The 8,024-nt window shown below is 46.7% G+C and overlaps 2 long non-coding RNA genes across 2 annotated transcripts; both read right to left on the bottom strand.

The window, feature by feature from the left end:
* Positions 1-4,547: 4,547 nt before the first annotated feature.
* Positions 4,548-5,140, bottom strand: LOC123395350. Its single transcript, XR_006609705.1, has 2 exons — positions 5,100-5,140; positions 4,548-4,779 (listed from the first exon to the last, which is right to left on the bottom strand). It is a non-coding gene; the product is annotated as an uncharacterized LOC123395350 (long non-coding RNA).
* Positions 5,141-5,415: 275 nt separating this feature from the next.
* On the bottom strand, positions 5,416-6,621 carry LOC123395349. The gene is made up of 2 exons (XR_006609704.1): positions 5,918-6,621; positions 5,416-5,839 (listed from the first exon to the last, which is right to left on the bottom strand). It is a non-coding gene; the product is annotated as an uncharacterized LOC123395349 (long non-coding RNA).
* Positions 6,622-8,024: the final 1,403 nt, after the last annotated feature.

Raw genomic sequence — 8,024 nt, forward strand, 5'->3', positions numbered from 1 at the left:
ACAAGAAAATTAAGCATGAGTAATACTTAAGCATGAAGAGCAGGTACTTTGATCACTCCAGTAGTAGTACAAGACCAAAATTATCCTTATTATAAATGCGATATTCAGACCATAAGTATATAGGTCACATGCGTGCAAAAAAACGTATTGATTCTGCTAGAATAACTATAGTTCATTTTTTAAACATTCTAGTAGGACATTATACTCGATTAACTCGCAATTTTGTTAGAACTCGCAAAATAAGCGTTGCCTCCACTATATTAGCAATTGCAGTAGCATTACATATCTGTAAAAACACGATAGGTTACAAAGTAATAGATGTGCGTATCTTGTAACTGAAACTCAATGTCAACTTAGAAAAATCGCTATCACAGCCCACTTCTTAAGAACATGGTTGCCCACTGCCCTGCGGCAACCGCCTGAGGATTTGGAGATGCCAACACGCCGTTCAGCCTGCCATATATTGGGTGCTGCCAAGACCTGCACCGTGCGATCCAAATTCAGAAAATGGGACGCCCCCATAACATCACCACATCAACACAACAAAATGATACAACCTACAAAGAGATGTGAGTCATACCTTCTTCTGTGCATCTTTGCCCTGGCCGGCCATGATGGCCTTGGGATCCAGGAACAGCTTGTGCATCAAATCCACTGGACGCCGCAAGCCCCATGTCAGCGTTGGTCCAATGCTTCTGCAACTGGTCTGACACGCCCGTGCCTTCCTCGAGCGCCACCATGCCAGTGTCGATGTTAATGGAATGTTCAGCAACACGGCTAACTTAGTAGCAAAGTAAGCATTTGCGTCATAAGTTAATAACCAAGAGGTAGCTATACAAGTAAAATCAAAAAAACATGTGAGCTTGCATCCGTACCTTCCTTAGATAGTGCTTATGTCACCACAAAGTTCTCTCGTGTCTGATTTAGCTTAGTAGGAGTTACTACATATATGTAACATTCAGCAAAGACAAGCTATATGTAACATTCAACAAAGACAAAATAAAACAGGGTTGCAGTTCAATCATAGTAAACTACATATGTTAATCTTTGTACGTAATGACTACACTACTAAGATACTAAAAGGAAAATAAAATCTCAAATATGCATGGCTCATGAGATAGGATATATAAGTTAAGAATGTTTCTGCCACCACTATTACGACATCCACGTTTTGTTTTTGAATTTGGAGGATGTAAGGAAGTGAGGTTAATTATCTGCCAGACAAACATGCACTCATGTTCTCGTCTATTACTATAGTTGAAAATGTTAGTTGCAATAAACGAAAAGCCATATTAACAGATTCATGGGAAGAATTGTAGTTTTTGTTCCCACAGAATATAATGCATAAATCATAGAAATCCAAATATCCAAATTTCTATGAATAATGGCTTATGCATTCTTAGTCGACTACTTCCAAGTCCTAGCTTACCTAATAAAATCAAAGTGTGTCAAATAGATGAGTCTTTGCCGTGGAATAACAGGACCAACAAGTGCTACAGTCTAAAGCCCTATTACACACAACAATGGTAAGAAATTAAATGTACAGATTAGATTGCACATTTGCTACTTACTTCAACAACGAATTTCTGGAAGGTTTCTTGCTTTTGCCATCTCCAAACGTTGGTCAAAGCGTGAACTTCAAAGGATCATTTTGTTCTTTTGAAATCTGTTGCTGAACCAAAATTTTGTCAAAGAAGTCAAACCATCGATTATTTTGCTAAAAAGTTCCATGTTAACAATTAATAAGGCAATTCCTTAGTCCTCTCAAAATTAAGGGCCAGTACCCTGGTGTCAACTACCAAGACCAAGAAATGACAAAAATCAGTTGTAACTGAAACAGCGAGTGGAAGACACAGTGGGACTACGAGCACACCTAAGAATCAAAGACAGATGCACACAAAGAATGACGCTTGACAACATAGAAAATCCAGTCAACCGAGAAAACGACGGAACAATCGAGAAGCAGAAATTTTGGGTGCAGCGGTCATGAGATAAAAAGAATCACCACGAGGCCATCACGCTTGCCACATGGAAGAGCATAACCAATGGAGATAGCAGGGTTGCCACTACCGCCCTGCCATTAGGGGGAAGCAACGTCGCACCTTGCTGTGAGAGTATCCCCAATCTAAATTGTCAAATTTATAATCGAGTTGCTGATTCAAGTCACTTTCATCAAATTCATAATCAGACCCTTCATCGCCATTCACATAGCAGACTTCATCTTTTACATACACATAATAATCTCCTTCCTCGATGTCACAAGTCAAAATTCTGTAGCTCAGTTTCAGATGCTTCGACTAAATCATTTTCTGTTCAGGGTCCATGTTCATCACTGGATGAAGATCCGTGTAAAATATGTCAATGTAGTTATAAACTAAGAAAATCTTTTTAACGGTAAATACAAACTTTAGTCCGCCGAGAAGTACTTGTAAATTTGAGTTACTCATCAAGATCTACTGCTTCCGTGCCAACAATTAGACATGCATATATGGTAAAAGCAATACACTCTGTTTTCCAGACAAAGCATCCACAAGAATCTAGGAACTAAGAAAGCATATTATATAGATGTGCATCAGGAGCATGTAATCTATTTTCTCTCACAGAAGCGTTTTCTTTTGCAGGGATTTCTTGAACAAACCAAGTTGCAGTAGAAAAACTCAACAATGTAGTAATGTATAATACTTGTGCTCAAGTTCATCAAAACAACAGTTCATCAAAACTGAATCCCACTTCTTACATTATGGAACTCTCAAGGTGCACACTTATTATAGGTCGTCTTGTTTGATCAATAAGCACTGGATTTTCCACCTTGATCATAGTAGTATGCTGCAGCAGCTCAAGATAAAAGCCATGTCTAGCCTTGGTCAGATTTCAGTAGACTAACTTGGAGTATAATGGCTGCTACACTCCAATTTTCACACTTATACCAGGTAAGGTAAATAGATATCCTAAACCACATTCACATGTTACAAAACAATTTGTGAAACAGGATGGTCTTTTTTAAGACACAAACAGAGTAGGCGAACTTACCTTTGAAAACCACATTCATTAAATGTTTCATTATTTTGTCAGCGTGAGGATCACCATCAGCTTGTCATACTCCAAGAAACGGAACTAATCCAGGCCATCCTCCTAAATGTTGCAGATCCAAAATCCAAACAAATGTCACACGGTGCAGATAGAGTGGAACCCTCGAACCAAGCAACCAAATCGGAGCCGATTAGACCCAATGGCAAGAAAGCAACAAATCTGAGGTAGCAATGAATATGATGGAACTCGTCATGGCTGACGTTGTTGACGCGGCCGTCCATTACGAGCCGCCGCAGCTCCGCCTCCAGCTCCACGGCTCCCGCGTCAGAGCCGCAACCTCGGTCGCCCTTTGCCGTGTGTGTCGGCTTGGCCCATCTCGCAGACGCACAGGGGAGCATGCGAGGAGGGCCACAGTGGCGTTGGTGACGCCGGCGGCCTCAACGACGATCCAGGTGAGCGGGTACGGCACGTTGCGGAGCGAGTGGAGGAGGCCGGTGAGGTGGAGCGCCTGGAAGGCGCGCGAGTCGGTCGGGGTGACGACGAGCACCTGGCGCGGCTCCGTGACGTTGTACCAGCAGTGCTACTCCTCCTGCACACGCTCCATGATCCGGTGCGCCCGCATGACCTCGACGGGGTCGGGGTGCGGCCAGGGGCGGATCCGAATCTCGTGGCAACCGACAACGATGTGGCTCTGCGTGCTTCCCGCGGCCTCCTCGAGCGCGGCGGCGGTGAGGTTGTCCGGGTTGGCCGGCGGCGGGTTGCCCCCTCCTCCTCCTCCCTCCCTCCCCTCCCCCTCCTCCTCCTCCTCCCGGCCGCCCCTCCTCCTCCTCCTCCCCTCGCTGATGCGAGAATGGCCTCCTCCTCCCTCCCTCCCCTCCCCCTCCTCCTCCTCCCCCGGTGTGTATGCATATTCACCCCCGGTGTCTCTTGCACAAGCACATGGTACAGGCACGGACAAGCAGTCGCCAAAGCAATCAACGCAACAGTCTTCATCACCCGAGAATGCGCCCCGACGAGGCGTCCTCCATCCTCCCGTGCGAGACGGCGGCCGCCTTCTCATCCTCCAGCACGGTCATAGCCGTCTCCGCCGCCGACAAGCGCGTCACCCCTCACCCGAGCACGCGCCCCGACAAGGTGTCTTCCATCCTCCCGCGCGTGCACGACGACCGACTTCTCATCCTTCGCCGTCGCCGTCGGATCTGCGCGGAGGGGCGGACGAGATCTACCACTCACCTTCTCCTGCTCCGACGCGGCTGGAAGAGGATAAGATCAAACAAAGGATTTCGACTGAAAATTTTACAAATGCAGGGGCTTTCTTGCAAATCTGAAACGTTTTTCCACATATCCACTTAATCAGGGACTGCGGGTTGAATGCTCGAAAACGGAGAAACTTTTTCATAAAAAAGCCATGACGGACGACCAGAAATCTTATTTGCTTTATTATTATTAGCAAAAATGCCCGTGCGTTGCAACAGGAGAAAAAGTATACATGATCCTTCAAAAAACAACAACACATCTAAGTTGATAAACATGAAACTGAAAATTTGTTACAGCGCCAAGCCAAATTTGGTCATGCGTTTGTGCTAGCAAAAGGTTGGGCCATGTAAAGCATCTCTTTTGCAGCATAACCCGAACAAATACAAAATACGGTGGCATCTAAATCTATCAATAAATTCAGTTGCATACCTTTGAGTCGTTAATTAATATTGTACCACTGTTCTTTGATAGATTACCATGCCCCTTCCTGAACTGAAACACCATAAAACAAAACATAGGACAACAACAATCTCCATTTATCAAACAGAACAAAGAACGGTACTTAAATAAAACAATAAATTTGGTCTCATATTATCGATATTACAAATGAAAGGTTTTTCAACCATTAAATATCAAGACACTAATTAGTATCACATGAGTTGGCAAACGTGGAAGGATTAGCCGACTTGACCTACCAATATTAGACGCATCAATATTTTATTTGGCTAAGAGCAGTGAGCATGTCCATTGGCCTTACAAACCAAAGAATTGGTGTTTTTTCACAAAAACTCATGTGAAGTGCTGAGACATACCAGATTCCTAAATCAGGATTGCTCAAACCCCACCATAGTGTGCATGTGCAACGTCAAATTCAGAAAATAAATGACAAGATATGACAAGAAAGAAAGGAAAATAAATATAGAAATAATCGCTGAATTTACAACACTATAGTTGATCGCAATAACATACTTGTGCCCCATAGCCATTAAAATTAGCTAATTTGGCCCGCCGTTGTTGAATTTCTTGCCCCATCAAAATCATATTCTTTTCCATTACTTTCACTTGTTCCACCAACTCAAAATTCCACTTCTGGATGCTGTAATTCACACGCATTCTTGCAAATAAATAGAATTATACAAACCAATGATATTCAAAGTTTCCATTCAACAGATTTACCGGGATACTTGAGAGTCTGGTCCTGCAAAAGAGACTGTGTGTCGAGGTGTGTACCTTGCATATGTAAGTTCCTGTCATCTATGTGATTTGTCCCTACTAAGCTCATGCATGAGTGATGCAACCTTTGCAGAGAGTTCTTTCCTAACGGCGTGGAGCTTCTCGATTTCAGCACATAGATGCACAACCTCATCTCTCAAAGACTCATTTGATCTAAGTTCAGCTTGAAGCTTCCTTCTCTTGTCAACGAGCTTGTTGATATAAGCTCCATTATTGTCATTAATCTCTTCAATGATCATGTTCAGATGACGGAGTTCCTCCTTTTTTTCTTGGTAACTCCATCCGTTCCTCGGCTAAAGCATGACGATCAGCCATAAACCTGCAAAATTCAACCTCGTGCAACTGCATTGGCACTTTGCAAACTGATTGGGCTAGATTTACCAAACATTCCTCTTACCTAGTGTTGACACTCAAATGAAAAACACAACAGTAAAGGAGTGCACACCCGTCCTTGGTACCATGCAGTAACTTTATCTTCTCTACAAGATTTAACATGTTTCACAACCTCACTTAACTAAGTATCAAATATTAGATATTGTTCACTTAAATGGTCAAATAAGAATGATTACCCTACTGGAATAATAGAGGGATTCACACACATCTAGCAGAACATATCTCTACCTAAAATTAAGGGAGTGACCTGGACTTTCAGCTTGATTCGGAAGTTGACGTTGGTGGGGGTACAGGAAGGGGCGGCTTGCTCACAAGGGGTTAGAATTTAGGGGCTAATTAATTTTAGATTTGGTGAGGAAATCATAGACAAATGAGTGTCGTGAAACCTGTTGTCCTTGTTATCTTGAAGCGCAGTGCACTGTTGTACCACTCCAGACGAAAATAAATCAAGGGGGCTATGATAATCGTGCTATGCTAATCCTAATCCTTCTCTCCGAACAGCATCAGTTCCACTCACTTTTGCGAGGTTATGGCCCAATCTGAATCAGGAACTACAACTGCCAGGGATTTCGCATCATGTACTGTATTTACCGAAGTGGACAAAATGGAAAATCCGCAGACGAACAGAAATTCAGAAACCGTTGTCAATGAAAACTACTGAATGCTCCGATGGGTAGCTAGCTGAAGAAGGATGGGTGGTATCCATGAGGGGGGGCAGACGTGCTTGGCGAGGGTGTCGTTGGGCATGAACTCGGCGACGAGCAGGCGCTCGTCCCCGTCGCAGCAGTAGCCGATGAGGTTGGCCAGCCACCGGTGCCGCAGCCTGCCCACCCCCCTGGCCTCCTCCTGCGCACCAAACGAAACCGAACCGAAGCCGTGAGCTCGCGAATTTTTCCGGTCCGCGGCAGACACAGAAAGACGGAGTGACGGACTCCGGGGTGTTGCAGCGGTACCTTGGGGTCGGGCCATGCCATCTTGGCGAACTTCTTGACGGCGATCGCGCCGCGGCGGCCCTGCCCCTGCTGCTGCTGCAGGCGGGCCCTGTAGACGAAGTTGGGCGGCAAAGTCCCGCAGGTGCTCACCTAGATCCGGACGTCGCCGTCGTTCCGCGTCTAACGAAACAGAATTGGACCAAGCAAAGCCGTTCAACCGAGCGCCCCCTCTGAACATTCCTGAATCGGATCAAAATCTCTATTTCACATCGTCACACTGACACATGTATCAACTCAAAAGCAGAGCATTGGTGATTCCCCTGCACAAAGCATTGACACACACGACAATTCGTAGGAATCACCCGCGGCAATAGGAGGAGACTTGAGCTGTGTGTCATTGGTAGTGCATCTCGTCGAGGACGACGGCGAGCGCCACGATGAAGGCGTAGTCGATGCCGGCGTTGACGGTGACGCTGTAGGCGTTCTTGCCCAGCAGCGCGCTGACCACGGTGGAGCGGCGGTCGATCCTGGCAATGAGGGTGTCGGATTCGCCGAGGGAGACGGAGCAGGCGCCGTCGTGGTAGCTTCCGGTGATCCGGAAGTCCGAGGCCTGCACGGCGTCGTTGTTGGCGAGGAAGACGCTGACCTTGGTGGACCACCGCAGCTGGATCACCGACGGCTTCACCACCGTGAAGAGCAGGTCCCGCCGGCTCGTGCTGTCCCCGCGGTACACCTTCCACCGCGTGTTCATCACCAGCGCCTGGAACCACCGGCCACCAACCATCTGCAGCGCGTCAGGGTCAGACAGTTGGAGAAGAAGGAATCAACGAGCTTGGAAACAGAGGGGGGGCGAAATGGAAAGGGAGAAGAAGACCCACCGATTCTTGGACTGTGAGGACGGGGTGGCGGTGGGCGTCGGCGAGGAGGCAGCGGCGGCGGAGGCTGAAGAGGACGCCGTCGACACGCAGCAGCAGGGTGCCCGTGGCGGCGTCCGTGATGGTGAAGTCGTTGCCGGAAATGCTGAGCGTCTTGGCCACCGCCAGCGCCGCCTCGTCCCCCGCGCAAAGGCTTGACCCAGCCTGCCGCCTCCGCGTGCGCCTCCCGCCTCGCTGTCGTCAAGGAGGTCGTCGGCGTCGTGGGCCGCGTTATTAACAGAAAATGGAAGTGCCTTTTTGCAAA

This window comes from Hordeum vulgare, chromosome 5H (assembly GCF_904849725.1).
Source record: "Hordeum vulgare subsp. vulgare chromosome 5H, MorexV3_pseudomolecules_assembly, whole genome shotgun sequence".
NCBI classification, from domain to species: Eukaryota; Viridiplantae; Streptophyta; class Magnoliopsida; order Poales; family Poaceae; genus Hordeum; species Hordeum vulgare.